This window comes from Panthera tigris, chromosome A3 (assembly GCF_018350195.1).
Source record: "Panthera tigris isolate Pti1 chromosome A3, P.tigris_Pti1_mat1.1, whole genome shotgun sequence".
NCBI classification, from domain to species: domain Eukaryota; kingdom Metazoa; phylum Chordata; class Mammalia; order Carnivora; family Felidae; genus Panthera; species Panthera tigris.
The window spans coordinates 94,385,447-94,413,091 of record NC_056662.1 but is presented as its reverse complement, the minus strand read 5'-3'; the positions used below and the strand labels follow the sequence as shown (position 1 = coordinate 94,413,091).

The 27,645-nt window shown below is 36.9% G+C and overlaps 1 protein-coding gene and 1 non-coding gene across 10 annotated transcripts in view; one reads left to right on the top strand and one right to left on the bottom strand.

The window, feature by feature from the left end:
* The window catches only part of CTNNA2 (catenin alpha 2), a 1,097,491-nt gene that overhangs the window by 967,330 nt on the left and 102,516 nt on the right, over positions 1–27,645 (bottom strand). For 5 of the 9 annotated variants that reach the window (XR_006215835.1, XM_042981832.1, XM_042981838.1 and 2 more), the window contains exons 1-2: positions 6,782–7,004; positions 6,232–6,308 (exon numbers count right to left, since the gene is read on the bottom strand). The exons of 1 other annotated variant lie outside the window; for it this stretch is intronic. The gene's annotated coding sequence lies outside the window, so the exon portion shown is untranslated. Of the gene's footprint in view, positions 1–6,231; positions 6,309–6,570; positions 6,648–6,752; positions 7,005–27,645 lie in introns of those variants that run through there. 3 more of the 9 variants (XM_042981834.1, XM_042981835.1, XM_042981837.1) reach the window with 3 other exon arrangements.
* On the top strand, positions 4,442–4,544 carry LOC122237498. The gene has a single exon (XR_006216107.1). It is a non-coding gene; the product is annotated as a U6 spliceosomal RNA (small nuclear RNA).

Here is a 27,645-nt window from a genome sequence, read left to right as displayed (position 1 = left end):
CTCGGCACTCCACTTTCTGACCGTGGTCTATTGGATCTTATTTCTTTAATAAAAATCTGTTTCCATCAGGTTTGGGCCACATTATAACACCTGGCTCATGCTGCTTCCCAAAGTCCCCGCCTGAGTGGGACATCCTCTTTCTTATCATCCAACATCCAAATATTGACCTCCTCCCACTCATCTTCTCAATGACTCCTACACTGCTACTGCATTTACAGTCAGGAACAGAAGATCTTACGTTTTTCTTTTTCTTTTTTTAATTTTTCTTAATGTGTATTTATTTTTGAGACAGAGAGAGACAGAGCATGAACGGGGGAGGGTCAGAGAGAGGGAGACACAGAATCTGAAGCAGGCTCCAGGCTCCGAGCTGTCAGAGAGGTTCGGGAGCCCAACGAGAGGCTCAAACTCTCTGACTGTGAGATCATGACCTGAGCCCAAGTCGGATGCTCAATGAACTGAGCCACCCAGCTGCCCCAGATCTTACGTTTTTCATATGTGGTTTGTTGTTAAGAAATGGCCATCAATTTTACATAACCCACTTGATTATAAACTCATTAGGGAAAACTCAAATCAAGTTTTTTAGTTCTTTCCATCATCTGTAGAATATGACAGGGTGTTGGGTCTACACTCTTCAAAAATGTTTGATTGAGTATGCACATATAAAATAAGATTCAAATAATTTTTTCAAGTATAATTTTTAATCTTTTCAATAGTGGAGTCCATTTCCTAGAGAAAAACATCTTTTAGACATAGTTTTAGAGATATTCTTTGCTCAGTACTTACTAGCAACCTAAGCGATATTTTGGTATTGTTTAGAAAGTATTACTTCCTATTAGAGATTCTTTAATTCACATATTTAAAAATACATAGTTTCAGTGGTTATTTTAACTGTGTCGCTAGTTTTTAGTTATTACGTTTTAAAACCGGGTGTCATTTTTGTTTAGGAGAAACTTGGGCTTCTTTCACCAGACTAGTGAGGTCTGCTTTGATATTTCATTCACTGCCAAGTTCCACATGAGGAATTGTTTGCTAAGGACTTACATGCTCTGTAGGTTGGACCATAATACCTTTTAGGAAGTCTTCCTTCTCTTCACCAACCCAAATTACCTTTTGTTCCCAAGGCCCTGTGACTTTTCCTTTCTCTGAATTCCATCAGTGTTCCATCTAAGTAGAATGGTCACTACATAGCATTTAATTTGAACACAAATTGCCTTGTCTTGTTCTCTATTTGCTTCATATAAGTTTTGTCCTCTTTAATACACTCAGGGACAAGGACTCTGTACCCTTCACAATGATTAGCATAGTGTTGGGTATTTAGTAAAAATGTTATGATTTGTGGACTTCACCCTTTGCCAACTTCAAGCCTCACAATCACACACACACACACACACACAAAAGATGACTATAGTTAAAATGCAATACTAAGGCTCTAATGTAGGGGTTTTCAACTGAGAACACCACTTTAGATGTCACTTATCTGAAAGACTAAACAAAAAGTGGTTTTCATTTCTCAGAATGCCTTCAAAATTCTAGAAAGAAGTTAAATCCTGCATGTCCCTCCTTCTTTCAATCGTTTATCCATCCAACCGTTCACTCATTCACCGCATGTGGACTAACCACGTAGTATTTCCAAGGCCCAGACAGGTGCTTTGGGAAACACCAAGGTGTTTCAGACTTGCTTAAGGCTCATTGGTGAGCCAAGAATTGCTCTGCCTCATAGACTGTAAAAACAGAAAACATTCATCAAGAAAGGAGTGCTCAGAGAGGAGTTCAGCTAAAAATGAGCATCTGTAAGGCCATGATACTCCCACTTCCACAGGACACTTAGATCAGTTGAAAGAGAAGTAACCGACAGCACCTCCAAATGTTGCATATGTCGATGGAGCAATATTGAGTAGTTTTTGCAACAGAAAAATGGGGAAAGAATCCCCTTTAGATTTGCTGCCAGAAAAGTGCTAGAAACAAAAATGAATCAGATTATGAAAAAGCATTCCAGTAACCCAAGGACAAAATAAAGAAAACAGAGTAATCATAATATTAAGATACAATATAAAAAAATAAATGCAGATATTTAGATAAGAGGCATTTTAAATTGTTAAGTGATTTAAGAATACTTAGTGGGGGGCGCCTGGGTGGCTTGGTCGGTTAAGCGTCCGACTTCGACTCAGGTCACGATCTCGCGGTCGGTGGGTTCGAGCCCCGCATCCGGCTCTGTGCTGACAGCTCAGAGCCTGGAGCCTGTTTCAGATTCTGTGTCTCCCTCTCTCTGTGACCCTCCCCCGTTCATGCTCTGTCTCTCTCTGTCTCAAAAATAAATTAACGTTAAAAAAAAAAAAAAAAAAAAAAAAAAAAAAGAATACTTAGTGGGGCGCCTGGCTGGCTCAGTTGGTTAAGCATTTGGGCTCTTGGTTTCAGCTCAGTTCACTATCTCATGGTGAGATACGCTTGTGAGTTTCAGACCTGCACTGGGCTCTGCGCTGGCAATGCAGAGCCTGCTCAGGATCCTCTCTCTCCCCCTCTCTCTGCCCCTTCCCCACTCTCTCTCTTTCTCTCTCTGTCTCTCTCTTAAAATAAATAAATAAACTTTAAAAATACTTAAGTAGTACTTAAGGATTTGTATTTTTTAAAGCAAGCTCTAGTGAGTTACTATATTTTATTTTAAAAATCAAAGTTAAAACCGTACATGTGCTGGTGAGTTAATAAGGAATTAAGTCACAGAACCTCAGACAGAAATGACTGAAGCCTCCCACCCCTGCCTCTTTCAGTCCCCCAAGATGAAGTGGCTTATTCTCCAGGTCTAAGGTCAACAGGCCCTGTTGTGCATCCAGTAGCAGCTACAGTAGTAAATGGGAGCGAATTCACTGTATTGTTATCCTTGCCCCTTTCTTTGAATTGCTAATCTTGAAAAGCCATAACACATTACAGCAATTATATTTGCTTAGAAGTTTTTTTTTGCAAGGATTGATATTTGAGCACCTGTGATACTGAGCCTATATTCCCCCTGATAAATCACCTTATTACATTTGTTGATAAAGAAAATCATACGTGAAAAACAAAAACAATAAGGCAGCTTTCCTTCTGGTCATCAGTGGCATTTAACTATGTGCGTATGAGCCAAAACACCACGTCAGGTGATATGCTTTGGTAAATACAAAAGTAAAATGTAAAATGGCATTACGGAAATGCATATGAAGTTCTGTTAAATCCATACATTTCAAGGGAGTAATCCTTCCCATTTAATTCATAATTTCACAACAAAGATTTCAGTGAAAACTCCTGGCCACTGGCTACAGTCTATTATCAGTATTTATCATTTTATGTTCCTCTCATCAAATCCTTGTGTGCTGGACTGCATTGGAGCTCTTGATCACTGGGAGAGACAAGATGTGTCAGGTCACAAGTACACAATGAGCACTCACTCTGCGCAGTTATTAGGCGCTTCACATATACCACCTAATGCTATCCTCTCATTTCTGTAAGGTCAGTAAGATCACATCCCAATTTTGCAGATAAGGGAACTACAGCACAAGATGTTAAGTCATTTTTCCAAGGTTAATGGAGTTTAACCAAGATCTGTTCCCCAAATCTGTGTTTTTTCCCAACGTGCAGTTCAACTTCCCTAGGTTAAATACTTTACTTTGCAGGTAGTAAGTCTCAGGGGGCAGGCAAGTTAAGAAAATAGATGGCTTCAAGTAGCTTCACAGAAATATATGGATAATAAATCCCAAATGGATCATGTAAAGTAAAGCATTTTGGGAACGTTCCTGCTCTTTTAATTTGTCAGAGAAAACTAGACGTTTCTAACATGCATCTCTTGGTACCACTCTCAGGACATAAGTGAACAGATCACTGTGGATCTGATCCAATATGGCACTTCTTTGTTTCATGCATATTCCAAAAGTCTTCATCAAATAACTGAATACAGGTGAGTATCAGCCATTTCATTCTGAGGTGACCAGAATCACCTCAGGCAACCATCTGGAAGCTATTCAACATCTTTTTCCACTCTCACCTCCTTCCCAATTGCCTTATTGTAAGATGGGGTTTGTTTCCTCTTTCCCACAACTCATCTTTTCCTGCCTCCTAAGGCTTCACCCCTGAAATCACAACCTCTTCTTAATATCCTTAATTTACTCCCCTCTTCTGGTTCCTTCAAGTCAGTGGAAAGTCTTGTCCAAGTAAAAAACTAAATCAAACCCCTTTCAAACCAGAAAACAAACAAATAAAAACCTCCATCATACTCCTCTGTTGCCATTTTATGCTTCCTGTCCCCTTACATACCGACTTCTGGAAAGGATGGTCTATGATCCTTTTTCGACTTTCTCACTACCCACCTATTCCCCATCCCACAACAATCTGGCTACTGCCCTCACCATTCCACTGAAATTAGCCTTGCACAGTTACAAATGATCTTCTAGTTGCTTAATTCAATGGACACCATGTGCTTCTCCAGCTTATATACTAAAATTGGAAAGATGTGGAGAAGATTATCATGGTCTCTGGGCAAGAGTAATAAGCAAATTCATGCAGTGCTTCATATTTTTATAGTAGGAACTCATTTTGTTATATATAGACATATCTGGTTTTGGAGAATATATTTGCATACAGAAAAAGTAGAAAGATACACATCAAAATTTTAGCGGTAGTTATGCTGGGTGATAGGATTTAGGGCAATTCTTAATTTATACATACAAATATATATATTTCACTACATATGCATGTGTATGTATATGTATATACATATATATTTCAATGTGTCTAATGATATTTCTTATAAAATTATATTTCTTATCATAAAAATAAACATATCACCTCAAAAATTCAGTGACCTTTTCTCAGTTCTTTCCTTATTTGACCTCTAAGCAGTATTTGACAGTAATACTATTATTCTCTTGGCTTAAAGGACACCACTCTCCCCTGCTCTTCCTCCACTCTCTTGGCATCTTGTCCTTAGTCTCTCCCTCTTCTATGCATAGTGTCTGGGTGGGCTTCAATCATGTCAGTGGCTTATATGATGCTGCAAACTCCCAAATCTATTTCTCTAGCTCAGGATTTCTGCCTGAGTTCTAGCCTCCTATATGCCATCATTTACTAGGTTTCCAAACACTCCAACATGAACTCATCCTCTTTACCCCAAAATTGGTAATTTTATGCTTCTATAATCATATGTCAATGAACAGAACCACTATCAATCTCCCTTGTCAGAAATGGAGAAGTCATTCTTTATTCCTTTCCTTTCTCTTACCTCCTACATCAAATCATCACTGCTCTCATCAAGGCTGTCATCATTTCTTCTTTAGGGTTATTGAAACAACCTCTTGACTGTCATGTTGGCCTCAGTCTTAGCCTCCTCTACTCCCTCCTCTATTCTGCAGCCTTAGTGGTTTTTCCAAAATATAAATTACATCATGTCTGTGTTGAAAAGCCTCTGATGACTCCCTTCGCCTAAGGATAAAGTTCCAATTATATTTACTGTCCTCCAGTATAGACTTATTACTCAGCATTCATCCACCTTACATTTTCAGTCTTTGTGAACTCTAGATTTAGTGACTGCTAGCGATTCTCCAAACATTCCATATTTTCTGACACCTCTAATCTTTTGCCCATGTTACTCCATCTCCAAAAACCTTTTTCCCTGTTTTAAGTTGATTTACTCTCAGTTATCCTTTGAAACTCAGCTCGGGCTTCATTTGTTGACCCACTTAGACCACACTTGCTCTCAGAGCACATTTGCTTCCCTCTACTGTGCTAGGAATCACATTCTATTTTAATTATTCATTCATTTGTCTCTTTAATAGTAGAATGTTGAGATCCTTGAGGCAAGGACTGTGAATTTAATTTTTTTAATATACACATAAGTAAACAATTGGCATAAAAAAGGCAACTGCTTCCCAGCAGATACTAAACAAGGTCTCTTGAATAAATTTACCTATAAGATATTTCAGTGTCATTCTTCAAAAGTCACTAAATATAAGTGCATCTAAAGGTATTTGTTCAACCCCTGTACTGACAAGTTAAAGAGCTCAAAATTCAGGAAGAGCTCCAAGAAAAAAAAAATCAGAACTTGAATTAGAGCCATTTTTACTGACAAGCATAAGGTCTTTTAAGCTGGCACTTTGCTGCAGGAATGCCATGATGTAATGCAGGGAACACAGCACACGAAGTGAGAAAAACAGTTTCTAGTTATATCTTTACTTTCCAGCCACCCAAATGATTCTCTTGGCAAATCACCTGCTTCATCTGAAATTGTAAGGCAGCACCTTTACGAGCCTGAAAGAACCAGATGGTCTTCTGTATTCCCTTTAGCACTAAAATAAATAATTATAACATTTCCATGAGCATGTGTTTCAACAAATTATTTTCAGTTCTTATAATACAAACCACATAATATACTAAATATATATGATAATTGGGGGGCTTATTTAAGTAAGGAGGTCCTTAAGGACTACCAAGTAAGCTCTGTTAAATAAATTGAAATACTGTCTTTTGCACACTGGTGGTATTACTGATCTCACAACAGGAAGGCATGGCTCTACATGACTTGGCTCTTCAATACTAGAGAGAAATTACCTGCCACCAGTGAACCTTGATCCAAACTCCTCCCTCTAATCTGACCAAAGACAGGCATACATAAAATGCTCCTTTGACTAAATGGAAAACAGAGGGAAACAAAAGGCCTCAAGTAACACTCAAGACAGAATTCTATTTAAAATATAAGATAATTAATATGGAAAATATGGCATCTCACATACATCTTCCTCCAATAATCCTCAAAACTTACTGCTCTTTCTCTTAAACACAAACTCAATTCATTCAAATATTGTGTATCCACAGGTTTGTGTTAGGGCCGGAATCTTTTTCCAGCCCAGGGAAGAGACTTCTAAGTATTCCATGGCAATTATGTGGAATTCCACATCACTGGAATTTCCACTTTGCCATTTTTTAGTTCAAGTTTGGGTTTGTCCCCAAATGAGATCTGACAGCAAGTGAGCTGTGGACTTCTGGGAAAGGTTTTCCTAGAGAGTAGGCAGATCTGTTATTCTTCCTTGTGTGCTACTGTAACTACATGTAACATTCCGGCATCCATTTGTGACAATGAGGGGAGACCATGGCAACAGCTGAGGATAACAGAGTAGAAAAAAGGAGGGTACTTTGGTCTTTTATGACAATAATACATTTAATTAACCAAGAGTGAAACCATCCTGTCTTTAGAAATAGTAGATATGATTTCATATTTGCAGCCAAAATCCTTCCAACTGATAAAATACTACTGAGTGTTCTCAAATAGCATTCCTTGTGTTGAAATCGGTGGGCTTGTGATACATACGAAGGGATTGGCAAATTATAACCTGCAAGCTAAATCTGCCCACCAGCTACTTTTTAAGTGAAGTTTTACTGGAACACAGCCACACTTTTCTTGTATTGTCTGTGGTTGCTTTCCTGCTACAACAGCAGAGTTGAGTACAGAGAGAGTATAGCCCACAAAACTGAAAATATTTAGTATCTGCCTCTTCACAGAAAAAGTCTGTCAGCCCCTGTTCTGTGCCAGCAGATCTCAACTGGGGGCTGTATCACCCAGAAATGCTTTCCAGGCGCCATTTTGGATGTTCTGATCATTGGGAAGTTGTACAGGTCAGGCTTAATGTTAAAATCCTACATGACAAAGGATAACCGCACCCAAAATGCCAATAGGGATCCTGTTGAGAAACACTACTCATCGTCACTATGATAAGCCTTAACTATGTGCCACATCTTGGGCCCCATGAATTATACTTTACAATGCACCTACCACCTCAAGTTGGAAGGACTCACCTCCATAGGCGAACAACAAACTAAAAGCATAGTACTGAGCACACCATTGATCCTCACTAGACATTTATTGATTAATTACAGGAAATATATTTACCATGATTTGGGGGCTATTCTTTTAAATTAGAATTTTCCAGTTTAGAAAATTGTTTCCATGCAAGCACAACCTTCCAAGTTCTATTCTAAAATACAAGTTGGCTCTGCACACAATTTTTATTGACGCATATTTTATTTTATACTCATGAATTTTTAAGTGCTTTCTACTTTCAATTTTACAGAGTGATTATAATTTCCTTGGAGTTGCTTTTATATTAAGCAGTATTTTATAAATAATGATAATTATTCTAATTCCTGCTTTAATAAAAGGACCTTAAAATATTTTATTGAAAGGAACTAAATCAGCCTCACTATAGTATAGAGATCTAAACTTGAGGGAAAAACATATGCATCTAAAACCACTGTAATTGTTTCACAATCAAGAAATATATAATCTTAACTATATAGTCAGCTGAAACATGAAAATTATAGGGGTTTTAAAATACGTAAATTGCATCCATAAAAAACAATTCCAGAGACATAAAACAAATCTATCCTCAGTGGCATCACAGGTCCTATATATCATAATTCACCTAAAATTGTCATTTCAGTCAAGAAATTGAACTAACAACTAGTTGGAAAACCAGGCTAAAGTACTGTGCTTCATTCACACCAGAAGGCTGAAGTGGCTTAGATCTTTAGGAAACAGCCAAGTGGCACTTCAGTCTTTCATATTTGGGCCACTTGGGTTTTCTTCCTGCTTTACAAAGTATATAAGGCAGTGTGATGAAGGCAATAAGGTGCACTAAACTTCATATGTTGCAAATATTATCCCAGTTTACTAAATCTTTTCACGTTCTTTGAGAGGATTTCTTGCATATTTATAAAACAAAACCTCCTAAAGTTCTCCTAAAGTGAATAAAGAATGCCACCAACTTCTCTACTATCTAAAATGGTTGCATTGTGGGGCACTTGCGTGACTCAGTCGTTTAAGCGTCCAACTTTGGCTCAGGTCATGATCTTGTGGTTTGTGGGTTTGAGCCCCACTTTGGGCTCTGCGCTAACAGCTCGGAAGCTGGATCCTGCTTTGGAATCTGTCTCTCTCTCTCTCTCTCTCTCTCTCTCTCTCTCTCTCCACCTCCCCTGCTTGTGTTATCTCTCAAAAATAAATAAACTTAAAAAAATTAAAATGGTTGCATTGTATATATGAAACTTATTTGCTATGTAGCATCCCCCTGATTAGATAGCAAATATTGCTAAGGTATCTCTGCCTGGGAGACATGCAGTGGTTCTGAGACATTGGACAGTGGGAACGTCATTTCGGCTTGGACCTCAAACATGAACAACTACCCACACACACAAAGTGTAAAATATTCCTCTCATGGGTGTATAGGACACTGTTCTTACCAGTATGGAGATGGCAGACAGAATACACACAGGACCACACACCCAGATAAAGAAAACTATTTGGTTGAACAGAAAGATAAAAGCAAAATTAGGAGATAACACATACATCAAATAGCATTATGAGCACAGCATATGGTAAAAAAGGCAAACCTCCAAAATGAATATGCTTATAGGGAATACTGAGAAATACACCAGAGAAACTCAAGGCCCTGATAAAATGCAGCAGAAAAAAAAACCCAAAACAAAATCTGCTATGGGATGAAAGAGGATCCTACAACCTAGATGAAAAGAACACAACCAGAAAAACAGGCCTGCAAGCCTGCACAATAAAGGGTTTTGACCAGTTTTCAGTGAAATAATATATCCAGGGGCACTGGGTCAGTCAGTTAAGCATCCAGCTCTTGGTTTCAGCTCAGCTCATGATCTCATGGTTCGTGAGTTTGAGCCCCACGTTGGGCTCCACGCAGACAGCACAGAGCCGGCTTGGGATTCTCTGCCCCCCTCTCTCTGCCCCTCCCCCATGCACACTATCTGTCTTTGTCTCTCTCAAAAATAAATAAATAAACTTAAAAAATTTTTTAAAGAAATTGTCATGCAAATATACTAGATCATTCACACTCTGTTATATATTCATGTGTAGAGCAAAATGTACATAACTCTCAGCTTAATGACAAACTCAGTTCTCTACTCTCACCACACACACAAAAAACTACTTGGTTCTAGAAAGAAGTTGAAGGCCTACCCACGTAGCACTGTTTACCATGTATACCTGGAACCAGCGTTTCCTATGTCACCACTACAATCAAGGCTGTAATACCCAAACAAGGCAAAAGTTGGGTAATAACACCACTTTTAAACTAGACTTTGAATTACACAAAATGATTTATCGTAATTGGGAAAGAATTACAAAATACAGATAGAAGGAAAAATTATCTCAAATTCCACTCTTAACACTTCGGTGTATGTTTCATGACTGTTTGTTTCTGTGTTTTATATTTATTATGTGTATTCAAAGTTTTTCTTTAAAATGGGGTCCAGCATGTGCACTGTTTTAAACAACCTGTTTTGTGCCCAAGATCAAAACATATGAAAGAGCATCTGTACATTTTTGGGAACAAATACTCTTTGCTCTTCTACATAAACAGTTGTTTTGACGGTAAGCTGGTACTGTACTTTTTGAATTAAAATTTTTGATTCTCACACATTTTCAATTTCAATCAAATCAATTTCCAATAATTTACCTTAATGATAAAATTTATAAAACACGATTCTCACAAGTTTCATTATATTCTCATATATTCTCATAATTTGGAAGACTGCATAAAGGCCAGTGTAGCTGGAACACAGAAAAAGAGACAAGGGTAGGATGGAAGGTGAGAACTGGGAAGGGACAGGTCTCAGGAGGGCTCATAGCACATGGGCAAAAATGTGGATTTTGTCCTCTGTGCAAAGGGAAACAAATGTGGAGTTTCCAGCAGTACAGAGATCAGCTTATGTCAATTTTTATGATCTCCTTCACCATGCATATGACTACTCTAAAGTCAGAGTTGTTAGGTTTCTGAAAAATATGCCTGAAGAGCTGTGGAGAGGGGAAAAGAGGACAAAGCTGCTGTCTCTTAGATAAGAGAGTAAAAACTCCTGAGAAAAATCTAGAGGCGCCTGGGTGTCTCCGTCAGTTAAGTGTCCAACTCTTGATTTCGGCTCGGGATATGATCACATGGTTGTGGGATCCAGCCCCACGTCACGCTCTGCACTGTCAGCAGAGCCTGCTTGGGATTATTTCTTTCCCTCTCCCTTTGCCCCTCTCCCCACTCACACTCTCTCTCTCAAAATAAATAAATAAACTTTAAAAAAAATCTAAAAATATAAGAACTATATTGTGAAGCTGAAGAAAATAAAATTAACAAACAAGTTGGTGACAGCGGAAGATAGTAAGTCAGAGGTCATCTAAAAAGCACGGAAGAAAAATTCCATCAGGGAAAGAAAATAGGTTAACAAAAATTCAGTAATATCCATGGTTAAAATGAGAAATCTGAACTGCTTCTATGGAACAAAAATAATTCAGTCTTGGACCACTCTTAAGTGAAATGTTATTAATTCTTTAAAAGCATAACTACTTAGATTTTCAATAAAATTTTTATAAAGAAAAAAATTCATTTGTTCCACAATTGACAACTTCATCAACTTTAAGCAACATCATCAACTTTAGATTAAAAATTTTTAACGTATTTTTGAAATAGGAAAACCTAGGTCAAAATATCAACTAAGTTGCTCAAGGACTTCTCAAGAATGACTTAAAATCATGAATATTCTATTTTTAATAAGTCTATTCTATGGAAATATACAATCTATTGAGCAAAGAATTCATCATTAGATATGATATCTTTATGATTTGGCACAGTGTCAAGGCTATTCAAGGAACAGTATGTTTCCCCTCATTAAGTATGATGTCTGTATTGAACAGCATGTTTTAAAGACATCGAGTGTCAAAAACCTTGAACAAGAAATGTTAACACTCTGATAATGTGTAGTTAAACACTAAATAAACTAACAATATACTCCAAAAATAAAGCATCAATTGAATATATTTGGACCGGGAGTTACTTATGTGAAAAATTTCTAAATCCACTTGAAGCAAAAACATTAACTGTCAAAATACGCTACAGTGGGATCCCATTTTTATACCAACAATGGAAAAATAAGATTTAATAGAGAAGTGCCATGATGCAACAAAGTGGGGGGGGGGGTGGTGACCATACGTTTATGAAGACAGAATTCAACCTGTGATGTAATTGCAGTTAGGATGTAACCAGGCCTGAAATAGCAAAACCGCACTTTATCTGTTCAACCAGATTTGTCATACACCCACGGGAAATGTGTTTCTAGGAGGAGGCGGCAGGCAATAGTGTACTGGGTATTCACATAATGATAATCATCCTACAAACTTCCCTTAAAGTAGCTATGAGAACATGGATGTGTAGCCTTAGTACTGTGTGTGTCAAACCCTCCTGGCATATTTTGAACAACTGTGGAGCTCCTTCACTCCTTGGATTCACATGCTAACTTGTTTTTGTGACTTAAGGCAAATGGAAAGTCACTGCTGAAATAATTAAGAACCACAGCCTTTCTAGAGTTGGAAGAAATCTGGTTTTTTTTTAAATAACACATTCTTCATTTGATGGCAAAACCATCTATATCTTTAGAAGCAAGTTTGTAACTCTTTCCTTCAAGTGGTGATCTTATACGATAAGGCCAAAATACATTCCCGGAGCTGCAGCCCCCAAAAGGTTTAGCACTGAAGCAGTTCTGAAAAGAAATTTACACATAAGGTAAGAGCCGGGGATGGGAGATCTTGGAAAATCTACATCTAAACTATACATCTTTACTAAACTCAGAATCATGCTCATGATCTATGCATAAATTATTGAACATGTAAGATTGTTATTTTTATAATGTTTGTATAAGTATTCTGGAAAATGTCCTTACTGTAATCATCTCTATCTCCCTGCCCCCATCTTACACCTCTCCATTTAACCCACCATTCACCCCAGAGCAATTGTTCTAAACTACAATCCATTGTTGTCTTCCTGTCCTTCAGCAGTTTGCCATCACCTCCCACCACGCAAAGTTATTCAGCATCTAGCCTTGCTTAGCTGTCCACACTGATCCTCATACCTCATCCTCATTGTACTTTTCAGATTTACAGTCATTTCCCACGCCTTTCTTAAGTCTGCAGGACTCCAAATATACACACATACACACAACCAACTCGATATTCCCAAGACACATGTGTCCACCTAAACATATAGGGTTACACAGAACTGTGCCCTCTGTGAGACTCTTTTTTTAATGTTTACTTATTTTTGAGGGAGAGAGATAGGGAGACAGTGCAAGCAGGGGAAGGGCAGAGAGAGAGAGGGAGACACAGAATCCAAAGCAGGCTCCAGGCTCCGAGCTGCCGGCACAGACCCTGAATTGGGGCTCGAACCCATGAACCGTGAGATCATGACCTGACCCAAAGTCGGACGTTTAACGGACTGAGCCACCCAGACGCCCCTGTGTGCCTCTCTCTTGCCCAGCAAACACCCACTGCCCTTTCATGTCTCAACAAAAGCATGTTGGTTTCTGTCTTCTGTGTTTTTTGACACACCACTCTAGGTAGAGTTGGGAGTGCATGGCACAATAACTTACTCTTTAATTGTGTATTTATATGTCCCTCCCTCACATAGGCAGAGTCTCCATCTTCATACTCCCAGTACGAAGCACAGTGCCTGACATTCAGGAGACTTTTAAATTAATGTATCAGTTAAATCCATAATGTAGCATATACATGTATTTATGAACTTGAAAAACTCATCTCTATTTATTCTACATTTATATATGCTTATAAATTAGAAAATGATGCAAATTAAAACATTTCCATTTCTTGGAATATGACAGAATTGCCCGCTGTACAGAAAACAAGACACAATCCTTATGCCAGGACCATTTATATCTCACAGATACTTTATTAAAAGAGAAAAAGATAAACAGAAGACCATATTCATTTTTCATTAATTGTATAATAATATTGGGTGAATATTGGTAACCTTAAGGTTTCAAGTAAATGTGTAATATTTCTTTAATTTAGGTATATTTTAATTTTTTTATTAAGACTTTATTTTTTAGAGCACTTTTAGGTGTACAACAAAATTGAGAGGGAGGTACCGAAATTTCCCATATACCCTCATCCCCACCTATACATAGACACTCCCATTATCAACATCACTCACCAGAATGGTACATTTTTTTTTTACCAAGAATGAAACTACATTGACATATCATAGTAACCCAAAGTACATAGTTTACCTTAGGGTTTATTCTTGGTATTGTACATTCTGAGTTTGGACAAATGTATAAAGACATACAACCTTCATTATAATATCATTCAGAGTATTTTCACTGCTCCAAAAATTCTCTGTGCTCCACCTATTCAACTCTTTCCCTCCCCCATCCCACCTCACCCCCAGAAATCACTGGTATTTTTATGGATTCCACAGTTTTGCCTTTTATATAATGTCATATAGTTGGAGTCGTACAATACATAGTCTTTTCAGATGGGTTTCTTGCACTTAGCAATATGCATTTAAGGTTCCTCCATGTTTTTTCATGGCTTGATAGGTTATTTCACTTCAGCTGAATAATATTCTATTGCCGGGTATATCAGTTTGTTTATCCATTCATTTACTGAAGGACACCTTGGTTCTTTCCAAGTTTTTACAATTATGAATAAAGCTGCCATCAACATCATTGTGCAGGTTTTTGTGTAGATGTTTTCAACTCCTTTGAGTAAACACTAAGGAGTGCAGTAGCCAAATCATATGGTGAGAGTAGGTTTAGATTTGTAAAAATACTGCGGGACTGTCTTTCAAAATGACTATACCATTTTGCAGTTCCACCAGCAATGAATAAGAGCTCCCACTGCTCCACATCCTCACCGGCATCTGGTGTTTTCAGTCTTCCAGGTTTGGGCCACTTTAATACTTGTGTACCAGTATGTCACTGTTGTCTCAACTTGATTTCCCTGATGACATATGATGTGGAACATCTTTTCAGAAATCCACTATCTGCACAGGTTTTTTTTGCTGAGTGTCTATTAAGATCTTTGGCCTATTTTTTATTGGGGTTTCTTGTTTTCTTATGATTGAATTTTAAGGGTTCTTTGTATCTTTTGGATAACACACTTTTATCAGATTTGTGTTCTGTAAATATTTTCTCCCAGTCTATGACTTGTTTTCTAATTCTCTTAATACTGTCTTTTGCAGATAAGTTTTAAAATTCAATGCAGCCCAGATTATTTCTTTCTTTCATGGATTGTGGCTTTGATGTCATAACTTAAAAGACATCACCATACCCAAGGTCATTTAGGTTTACTTCTATGTTATCTTTCAGGAGTTTTATAGTTTTGTGTTTTAGGTCTATAATTCATATTGAGTTTTTATGAGGGTATAAAGTTTTTGTCTAAACTCATATATATACATATATAAATTCTTGCATGTGGATGTCCAGTTCTAGCACCATTTGATGAAGTGACTATCTTTGCTTCATTGAATTGCTTTCACTTATTTGCAAAAGATCATTGACTATATTTATGGAAGTCTATTTCTGGGCTTCCTATTCTGTTCCATTGATCTATCTCTCTATACCTTTACTAACACCAACATTCTTTTAATTACTGTAGCTTTATAACAAGTTTTGAAGTTCGGTGACTTAAGTCTTCCAACTTTATTCTGCACCTTCAATATCGTGATGAGTATTACAAGTCTTTTGACTCTTTACAAACTTTAGAATCAGTTAGTTGATATTCATAAAACAATTTGCTGGGATTTGATTGGACTGCAATGAATCTGTAGATCAAGTTAGAAAGTACCAATCTTTTGACAATTTTGAGTCCTCTTACCCATGAAAGTACAATATTCTCTCCATTTATTTAGTTACTTGATTTTGCTCATTAGAGTTTTATAATTTCTTCATATAGATCTTACGCCTTTTTTGTTAGATTTATATTTAGGTATTTCTCTTTTTTGATGCAAATCTAAATGATACTGTGTTATTAATTTCAGATTCCGTTTGTCACTGATAGTATGTAGGAAAGTAAATGAATTCTGTATATTAACATTATATCCTGCAACTTTGCTATAATTTTTTTTAGTCCAGGAGGGTTTTGTCAATTCTTTTAGATTTTCCACATTGATGACCATGTTATCTGTGCACAAAGATAATTTTATATCTTCCTTTCTAATCTGTATATATTTTATTTCCTTTTCTTGACTTTTGTATTAGCAAGGTCTTCTAATATGATGTTGAAAAGGAGTGGTAACAGGGCACATCTTGCCTTGTACCTGATCTTAATGGAAAAGCTTCAATATTCTCACTAATAAGTATGGTGTCAACTGTAGATTTTTTATAGCTATTCTTGATCGGTTTATTTTGCCTAATATTTTGTTCTCCTCTATTCCTAGTTTTTTAAGAATTTTTGCATCTTTATGTTCATAAGAGATAATGATCTGTAGTTTTCTTGTAATGTCTTTGTTGGCTTTGGTATTAGGGTAATGTGGCTTCAGAATTAGTTAGGAAGTATTTCCTCTGCTTCTATTCTCTGAAAGAGATTGTAGAGAATTGGTATCATTTCTTCCTTAAATGTTTGGTAGTATTCACCAGTTAATCCATATGGACCTGTGCTTTCCATTTTAGAAGGTTATTAACTATTGATTCAAGAAGGTTATTAATTAATGATTCAATTTCTTTAATAGATATAAGGCTATTTAGATCATCTATTTCTTCTTGTGTGAATTTTGGCAGAATGTGTCTTTCAAGAAATTGGCCTATTTAATCCAGGTTATCAAATCTGTGGGCATAGAGTTGTTCATAGTATTCCTTTACTATCCTTTTAATTTCTGTAAGATTTGTAGCAATGTCTTCCTTTTTAATTTCTGATATTAGTAATTTTTGTCTTCTCTTTGTTTTTCTTAGTTAGCCTAGCCAGAGGCTTATCAGTTTTCATTGATCTTTCAAAGAACCACCTTTTGGTTTCATTGATTTTGTTTAATTTCCTGTTTTCAATTTCAGTGATTTCTGCTCCAATTCTTACTATGTCTTTTATTATTTACTTTTGATTTACTTGGATTTGCTCTTCTTTTTCTAGTTTCCTAAGGTGGAAACCTAAATGATTGATTTTATATCTTTCTTCTTTTCTAATATACAAATCCAATGATATAAATTTCTCTCTAAGCTCTGCTTTCACTATATCCCACAAATTTTGGTATTTTATTTTCATTTTCATTTAGATCAAAATATTTTAATTTTTCCCTTGAGATTTCTTCTTAGACCCACATGGCATTTAAAAATGTGCTATTTAATCTCCACATATTTGGGGATTTTCCAGTTATCTTTCTGTTATTGATTTTTTGTTTTTGTTGTTTAATTCCATTGTGGTCTAAGAACAGACATTGCATAATTTTTATTCTTTAAAATTTCTTAATGTATCTTTAGTGATCCAGAATGTGGTTTATCTTGCTGAATATTTTATGTGAGCCTAAAAAGAATGTGTATTTTGCTATTGTTGGATGAAGCAGTCTATAGATATCAATTATATACAGTTAATTGATGGTGTTGTTGAGTTCAAGTATGTTCTTACTTATTTTCTGACTGCCATATCTGCCATTCCTCTTCCTGACAGAGAGAGGTATTGATGTCTGCAACTATGATAGTAGATTCACCTATTTCTCCTGGTAGTTCTACTGGTTTTTGCCTCATAGAGTTTGAGGCTCTGTTGTTAGGAGCAAACATGTATCTATATAATTGAAGTACTTACTTCCACAGTGCCTACTTTCCCAGATGCTCTTTTCTATTTTATTATAGTTTTGAATTATTCATCAGGCCTCAGTATACTGATTTCTCAGCCCACTAATATCAATCTATTTCCTCAATTAAAAAAACACATACATTTTTTTTAAAGAAGTGTAGGTATCTCATTTACAAGAGCTCTATTTAAGAGGCATAATCTTCCACTTTTCCATAATAGCAAGGATAATATTACAATTCATTACTCATTCATTAAACAAATGTTAATTGAGCCTCTATTATATGATCAAAGGGCCCTTTGTTGATCAGCTTCTCCCCTTCTGTGTATCTCATTTTATAATACCAGTCTACCAAGGTTAAACTGTAGTAATTATTAATTTATTTAAAGTTATTTCCTACCTTTTGATATTCTACTCAAAAGAACTGTGGATTGTCTCTAAAATGTCAATTTGCAGACTTGCTAACCCTTCCTGACTTGGTTTCTACTCTTCCTTTTGTGTACCTTCCCTGACACATCAGTTCATTCATCTAGAATGAACTTGAAATTCCTTGTATACTATCAGTACAGCTAGAACATTTTGCTGTAAGAACACTAATTATGTTCCACTGTAATTGCATGCATACTTGCCTCCTGAAGCAAGAACAAGGGCTATGTAGCCAACCCCATGTCCAGCTTGGGTCAGATCCCTTCCCCCACTACACACATACCCACACATTAATGCTCCATAGTACTCCACACTTCTCACCATAACTATAGTTAATTATGTTTTATTTCTACCTCCTTCTTAGAATATACACTCTGTGAGTACAGAAACTGTTCCCAGCAATTATTCTCCCAGGGGATCTGGTGCAGAAATCAAAGCACAATAGATATTTCAATTACTATTGATTGGATTAATTAACTAATTAATGCACACCACCAAAAAATACCCTGATGACTTAGCTTCTATATGCTAGTCTTGAACCAGCAACATCTACTTGATTGAAATCCCCCCACACATTATCTTTCCTAAAATATCTTCCAGAATGCAGTGTGTTCCCCGAGTTGCTATTCTTTTTGCATTTTCCAAACCCTTCTCCTGGCTCCTTTCATCAACCTTCCTCACCTGGTAAATATTCTTCAATTTTAATTACATGCTTATTGTGGTGAATCACAATTGAAGTAATTTTAGAAGGTGAGATATTTGCTAACTGTAGAAGGAAAAAAAGCCTAATGAAATTCAAATATCTTTCCCTGCTTATTATCCAAATTTACAGCTGTTTGCATAGCTCTACTTAATGAATATAGCTATTTTCATATCCATCTGAATTCCCAATCTCTTTCTTGTTACTGTTTAAAACTGTCTATCCTCCCCCAGAAATCAGGGAATAATCTTTTCCTTTTTTAAACCAGACTTGACTAGAGCTTCCCTCACATTTGCTATGGAAAAAAAAAATTAAAACATATTTTGGGAGTTCCCCAGAAAAGTTGTAGAAGGAAAGTAAGGAAAACAGAAAGGGGGCAAGTAAGGAAGGAGAGAGAAAGGGAGAGAAAGAGAGAGAGAAGTAGAGGAGGGAGATCTTCTCCATATGGCTCAAGAATTCTTTCACAACTGATGAAAGTCAAATTATGAACATACAATTAAGACTGTGCCTGAGACCATGGATTGGTCTGTAAAAGTTCTAATAACATTTATTGCAAAATTTGAAATAATGTAAAAACATGGTGAGATTAATCTTCCAGCCCTTTCATATATTTTTAAGTGGATTTTGTTTTTCTTCTATTGTCAATTTATAAAAATTTCAAAACAAAATAAACAAAATATTACAAAATAAACAAATATTTTACAAAATATTACAAAATAAACAAAATAAACAAATATTTATTTGTAGACCATACACATGCATCTAATTATTTTTTTGCATACTTGCCTATAATAGTGGAAATTAGTTACTTAAGATTAAAGACCTGTCTTCTAGTAAGCTTAATAATTTTCTCTAACTCCATATTGAATATAAAAATCACATATAAAAGAACTTGTTAAATCTGTAATGATTATAAGATTGTTTATGCTCAGATTCATGCAAATTTCAGGCTGATGGTATTTCAGAATGATATTATCATCAGCATTTACTTGGAATGGAAGAAATAGATGAGTTGGCATAGGAGAGACTCTTACCAAGAACCTGGAAGCACATATAAGGCTCATTAGTCTGTCTCACTGTTTTCTTTCCTAAGTCACTGGTTAAAACTCTTCAAGGGCTACTTGTCTTTGTAGTTGTATATGCTTGAGTCTGTATGGATAATGCTGGCAAGCCTCCCAGAAAATGCAACAATCACAACTGCATAGGAAATAGATGAGCACAAATGTCTCACCATCAGAAAAATGTCAAGTACACACACAGGGTTCAGGATAGCCTCTTTGTATACAACAGCTAACATACCATTATTAGCCTAGAACAACCAAAAGCTTTTTTCTTGTAACAACAAAATGATTATAGTCTATGATTCACAAAAATCTATCTCCTACAGTTACCCCCAAAAGGCTTATTTATTTCAAAACAATAAAAACCTATTAAGATGGCTTTGAGACAATATTTATTAAACTACTGCTAGTCCTAGCTCTTAGTCAACTGTTAGTGAGTTACAGAATTAGTGGGCAGATAAAAAGGGATGCTATTCTGAGAAAGAATAATGCCTCATTAAAAATTAGTTTCTTTCGATCATTCAAGGAGCCATCTTTTGATTATATATGAGCAGGAGTGAAGTATCCTTTACAGACGTGGCTACCAAAACTCTCCATCATGGACCTGTGCCAACGCCCACTTCCCCTCTCTCTGGGATGCCAGAAAAGAAAGATGCCAAGGCTCTAGGAGATGGCTGAGCCAAGAGATAGAAAGTAACTAGGTCTCTAAGTCTCCTCAACAAATAGTCATCCAAATAGAAATTCTTGTGTTGAACATTGCCTGCATTGGAATATACCGAAATGAGGTATGGTGGAATGTTTATTAAGCATTTAGCTTTCTCTGATAAACCAAATGAAAAATAATGTTTTCTTATCACTGTTATTTGGACGATTTTTTTTCTTTTTCTAGGAGGAATATTAAAAATGTCACTTATCAAACATCCATATTTTCATCACAGTTTAAACGATCATGAAATAAGTTATTTCTCCTAATTTTAAGAACTGTTATTTTTTTTCTGTACAGAATGTATTTATCCAGCTTGAAAAATTTAAAGTTTCAGAAAAAGAGAGAGAGAAAAAAAAATCATAGGGAAATTTCACAAGTGAAACAGGAAATTGAAGAAGGTAGGAAATTCTAGCCACTGTGTTGCTAACTATTTCTTAATACTAAGGTAGATTCACTCTCCAAATTCATTTTGTATATTGGTAAAGATTTAGGAAGACTACAAAAGACTTTGCCATACTTAAGGAACACTTTTTGTTTATTTGTTTGCTGCAACTAAAGTACATAGTTTATTCATTCCCTGTTTTACCTAAGGTCTTCGTTCAGTTCCAGGATCCCATCCAGCTCCTTGGGCTCCTCTGGGCTGTGGCAGCTTCTCAGACATTCCTTACTGTTGATGACTCAGAGAGTTTTGAGGACTACTGCTTGAGTATTTTGTAAAATGACCCTCATTTAAGATTTGCCTGATATTTTCTCATGACTAGACTGGACTTATAATATCTTAAGTAGAAGATCATGGACATAAGTGCCACTCTCATAACAGAAGCTACCAACATGACTTCACAATTGATGTGAAAACTGGCTGAAGTAGTGTTTTGCAAGGTTTTTGTTTTGTTTTGTTTTGTTTTGTTTATACTATAAAGTTACTTCCCCCTCACACAGCACTGTGTTTAGAGGGAACTCACTATGGAATAGTTACACTACATAAATTATTAGAAATTCTTCTCATGAAAAATTTGTCTATTCTTATTTATTTATTCAATTATGTACTTATATCAGTGTTGACTTGTGGGTAATTTATCTAATACTTCATGTTGGAATCCGGTACATACTTTTTACTGTTTATTTATTTTTGGGAGAGAGAGTCAGAGAGAGAGAGAGAGAGAGAGAGAGAACACGAGCAGGGAAGGGGCACAGAGAGAGGGAGACAAAGAATCTGAGGCAGGATCCAGGCTCCGAGCTGTCACCACAGGGCCTGGTGTGAAGCTCTAACTCACGAACTGCGAGATCATGACCCGAGCCAAAGTCGGATGCTTATCCAATTGAACCACCCACATGCCCCCAGTATATTTTATTTTATAGCACAAATTGTCCTAGGTTTGGCCACAGAGAGATCTTTCAATTGGCTTCTATGTCCCTTTCACACATATCCCCATTGCGTTTTTATTTCCTTACTTCCTGACACTACAAGGTGCTCTAGACTCATGTTGTATATTTCCGGCTCAAACCTAGAATCATCCACTTTTCCAAGGAGCCCTTTACTTTCATTGAAGAGTAGTATTTGAAACCAAGTTCAGGGTGCGAGGTGTGCTCACTGCTTCTAAGCCTTCCCAGCAGAAAGCTATGTGTGTATACTAACCTACTTATAAACATTTATCTGTAAGTATTTCTATTTGTTACCACCTATACCTGCATTACATAAATGTGTTTTCCACTGACTTACTCATCTGTGATCTTCCTCACTAAAAGCTAAAAGTCCAGTCTAATCACAAGAAAAAAAAATAATGAATCAAAGATTCCATGCTCCTTCCATGATTTGCAATGTGACAAGAAGGCAACATGTTCTTGATAGGCAGGCCTTGCCAACAGCACTGTACCTTGGACGGCCTCATGGGGTCTCTGTAGCCACAGCCTTCAAGGAGGGCCTGGGACAGGGACAAAGACATAGCCACTACCTTGGCTGAAATGAGGCAATTCTGTCTGTTTCTGGGCAACTCCCAACAGACCTCTCTTTCATTCTCCCTAAACTCCAACTCCTTCCCCTTCCCTTGGCATTCTCTTCCTTTTAAAAATTTCTGACATCATGCTCTTCAAACAGGATTGGATATCAATGCATAAAATTCTTTATGAAAATGGGAGGAAGCTATTCTTTTCTTAAATACATCTACCATTCCACAGGGAAACTTCACTTTTACCCACAAATGTAGAAAACACAAGGCAGTCATTGAGTGTTGTTGCTATAGGGACTGATACTACACCCATAATTTTAAGAAAAGGAAATTATGGGGAGGGCATTTTCCAGATGTCTTCCTGCAAAGACTGTAAGACTAGTTATTTGTCATCCACTCAGATCAGCTGACCTGCTTGCTGGACAACATCATGGGCATGAAGGTTGATTTTTAACACTCAACTTTTTATAAGCTAGATTTTGGTACTGTCCAAGTCTGCCTCCCAACCTGATTCTCTCAACTTGCCCCTGTGTGAATGCTTTCTTCCATTACCATGTGCATGGCTGCCCACAGACAGCCAAACTATAGATGCTAACCTTCAGATTGCTTAAAATTGATTTTGCCACTGGACCCTTCTTGAAAGGTAAACAGGACCTCTCTCAGTCTGGTTCTTTGCTACAGGAATAGTCTTAGCTCAGAGTTCTTGGCAATCAGCCTATTTCTGTCCCATTTGATATTTATTGAGCATGTCTGTCTGGTGACATACCATGTTAGGGCGGACAATGGGCATTGATATGAATAAGGCTTATGTCCTTTTGCCTAAGGAGGCTACATTCTATTGGAGGTGACAGGCACATAAGTGCATGAGTGAAGAGGGTGGAGTGTGGAAGATTTCACATATAAGGTGACATTTTCACTATCTTGACAGTCACGCAGGAATTTTCCAGGTGAAAAGTAAGCAGGACAAGGATGTTCCAGAAAAGATAGAGCACTCCAAATGTACAGAAGCAGCAGCAATTAAACTGTGCTTAAGGACTGGAAGGAGTTCACAAATGGGGCCCACAAGGTAAAGTAAAGGGAGGGGAAGTTGGAGAGCTGGAAGGGGTGAGAACAAATGAGTTTCATAGGTTGTGATCAGGAGTGTGGATACTATCACAGGGTGATGAAAATTATGGAACAATATTAAGCCACATAGTGACATAAATAGATTTTCTGCAAAACCTGGCTACAAATATTCTGCTGCTGTGGCTATAGCCTCATAAACCACAACAAAGCCAACTTAGAACCCATCACACTGAAAATAGCTTTTGCTTACTAGGGAAAAAAAAATCACACAGTATAGCATCTTACTCACGCGCTTATTGTAGATTGTTATAATCTCAATTGCAAAAAAAAGCTTCAAGAATCTGAAAATCAAGTGAGTCAGTAAAAAAAAAAAAAAAAAAAAAAGAATCTCATGTCACTCTCTTTATCAGTAGACCTCCTACCTGAAATGGAGAAAATGTTAAAGTCTGGCTTTAAGTGCTGTATTGCTGTGCACATTTTCTGGCTTTCACACGAGATGCATCTGTCTTTAAGTCAGTGAGGTTATGAGATGCAGAATATGTCTGAGCCAGTTAATATAAGGGAAGAAGCCACAGAAGCAGAATATTTGTCATGACACACGTATTGAAATATGATGCTATATTTGAACACTATCTTAATGATAACCATTCACCCACAGTATTAAGGAACTTCAAATAAGGCATTTTAAAATCTCAAGATTCAAATCTTGTGTCAAAACAACTCAAGGTATAAAGCAAAAATCATCATTTGGAAAACAGAAAAGTAATAAAATTAGAAAATGGCAATAAATAATGTCAGCAGGTCCCACGGGAGCCAAGGTTAAACAATCTGTTCTTCAGGAATTATTAAAGCAGTGTGATCGGATCATGCTAGCATTGTTATTGTGGGCACAACCCGGGACTGCTGGAGCTAATACCCAATTATCACTTTCTGTATAGAATCTGGCCCACAGGACCTTTCTTCTTGTTTAATTTTCATTACCAGGTAAAGAGACAATATGCTCATTCTCTTCAAAGCTGGTAGAGTACAGTGGTCACCACTCTTAATTTGATACTCACATGCACACATGTGTGTGCACACCCCTCTCTCCAACTCCAAGATGAGCCTCCAGAAGCTATGCCATGACTGAGACACTTAGGAACTTTCACAGCATGTAGCACAGGGATGGGGCCTTCTATGTACACTTGCTCCAAATTACTTTGTAGCTTAATTCGCTGAAGGGTAATTTTGGATTCCAGAAATAAGGAGGGAATATACATAGATGCCCTAGGGATTTGGGGAAGAAAAACAAGAATGGCAGATAAGGGACTCACTCAGGGAACACGAGCTACAGATCATACCCTAAACACATAACAGTACATACTATCTTCAAGGTATAGAGGCTTATCTGAGGCTTTTTTAAAAAAATCATTTGCAAACTAAACCACCCACTGGCATTGGAATTAAATTCTAATACCTCAGAAGTAACCAGAAACCATCAAACCAAGAACTGGTTCTGAATATTGGGCCAGACAGAGACAACACCAAAACTATCATAGAAAAGAACACTCACAAGGAAAAGGAAAGGAAATATGACAAAATGATACACAAAATACTTAACATACACTGAAAAATTCAACTCTGAGGAAATTCAGAGAAAACAGAATCTTCCAAAAAAGATGTTCAAACAAGCCCATGGCAGGCACAGTTAGTTGTTGCCCAAGGGACACCAGGCATTAGGTCCCCAGCCCTGGCACATCCCTTCAGGCTTAACTCCTACCTACCTACCTAACTCCTATTTGTGAGTCATTATTCTAAGAGTGTGAGTGTGTGTGTGTGTGTGTGTGTGTGTGTGTGTGTGTGTGCACCACCTCTGATCAAAGGGATATGAGTGGATATTTACTGGGGCCTAATTGGAGGGATTTTCCTCTCTGATTAGAGAGAAAAAATCCTCTTTGACACCATCCTCCTTACTCACTGCTTTGAGACAAACTCTCACATGAGAACAGGAGAGGACTTGAGGCAGGCATTGTTTGACTCATAAGAGGAACCAACAGTCTGAAGTGATGAGAGAAGGAAACAAGAAGCTAGACCCCTGATGGACTCATGGAGCCCCTAACCAAACCTGTCCTTCTTTCTTCCAGACTTCTCATTCATGAACAATAACGCTTCTTGGCTTTAGCAAGACTGACCAAGTTCTCCAACATTTGTAAATGTATTCAAACTTATTCAGTAGTTTTAAAGCCCACAGAAATTTTTTAAAAAAAGGAAAAATAATCATAAAGCAAAAGAATGACATGTAACAAAATAGTAAATACAAATCAGATACAACTGTATATTAAACATAACCACACAGAAATCTGAAAGTAGAAAAATGTAACCATTAAGGAAGTAAACAGGAGAAACACCAAGCTAATAGAACATGATGGAAAATAATCTAGGAAATAGCAATTAGAAAGATCAATCTATGCAAAATGAGAGGTTAAAAGACAATAAATTAAGTGGCTTCAATATAAGCCTAACAGGAATTCAAAAAACTAAGAAAGCAAGAAAGAAATATTGATGAAGCACTTCCTAAAGGGATAACGGGTGCAAATTTTATTGATTTACTATAATATGAAACAGAAATATTTTCATTCCTAGACAGAGGATGTGGTAACTTCAGAATATCAAGGGGGAAAAAAGGAAAATATTAGATGCTATTGGAGAAGAAAGCAGAAGGAAATGGCAGATCCCACAAGAGGACAGAATAATAATTGTAAATTGGATAAGAAATACAAGCATATATCTAGAATTTGATTAAATGGTTAAATTTTCAATCAAGAGTTAGTGAGGGCAAACAAAAGATCATTTTGGAAATGTAGAGACTCTCACTGACATATCTATTAGGTAAAAAGAAAAGTGAGCTGAGGGGAAGGTTGGGGATGCACAAAACTACAAAGTGCCAGCAGATATGAATAAATGAATAAGCAGATGATAGGTAGACAGACAGCAGAGGAGGAGGTCAACAGTGTTTTGTTGTTTTACAATGGTAAGATTTATTCTCTTTATATTGTTTTTATCTTTTAATCAATTCTAATTTATTTTTAAACTTCCAATGTAATGCATGTTTACTGTGACAAAAACTAAACATCGAACGCAATAAACATTGCATTCAAAAACTAAAGATTTGGGGTGCCTGGGTGACTCAGTCAGCTGAGCCTCCGAGTCTTGATTTCGGCTCAGGTCATGATCTCACAGTCGTGAGATCAAGCCCCAAGTCGGGCTCCATGCTGAGCATGGAGCCTTTTGGGATTCTCTCTCTGCCTCTCTCTCTGCCCTTCCCCAACACTCTTTTTCTCTTTCTCTCTCAAAGTAAATAAATAAGTTTAAAAAAGAAAAAGACTAAATGGAAAGTGACTGCTATTCTTTAAATTTCATACCCACCAATAACCACTGTTACCATCCTATTATATTATCCTTCCAGTCTTATAGAATTACAAATGCATAATGATTTTCAAATGAAGAGTATTTCTATTATGCATACTTTTCATCTACTTGCTTTTGTTAACCTTAGCAATATATCAAAGATATATTTATTTATGGTCCATAATACCATGCTATTTTACTATTTTTTAAAGAGTACAGAGTTTAGAGCAGGGTCGCCCAACTTCTTCTATAAAGAGCCAGATAGTGTATATTTTTGACTTTGTGAGACACAAATGTCCCTGCTTCAACTTCTCTACTGTGCTGTTACAGCATGGATTCAGCCACAGTCAGGATGTTTCTTGCCACTCAGCTCCTCCTCCCCTCTGTCACATTTCCTCCCTTCATAGCTGGGGCATGGCAAGGCCAGGGTGTTTTTGGTACATGGCTAAGGGAAGCTGAGTTAGGGATAGGTTTAGTTTGGGTGTCACAGTATAAATTTACATAGTTCAGAGTCAACCATATGTATCACTAAGTTATTTTTAGACATCACCCCTCCCATCCCTTTCATAGTGTAGAAATGAATTCTGCCCCCACCCACTCGGTAAACCCAAATGGCATTGTACCTGGGAGGTGCATGCCCAGAGTATGGACATGCCTTATAGAAGCATACATATGGGGCCCAGAGGGCATACGTGTATATGTGTAGCACAGACGGAACAAAGTTTAAAATGTATAAAGCCAGAATTTAGTCTGGCGGAAA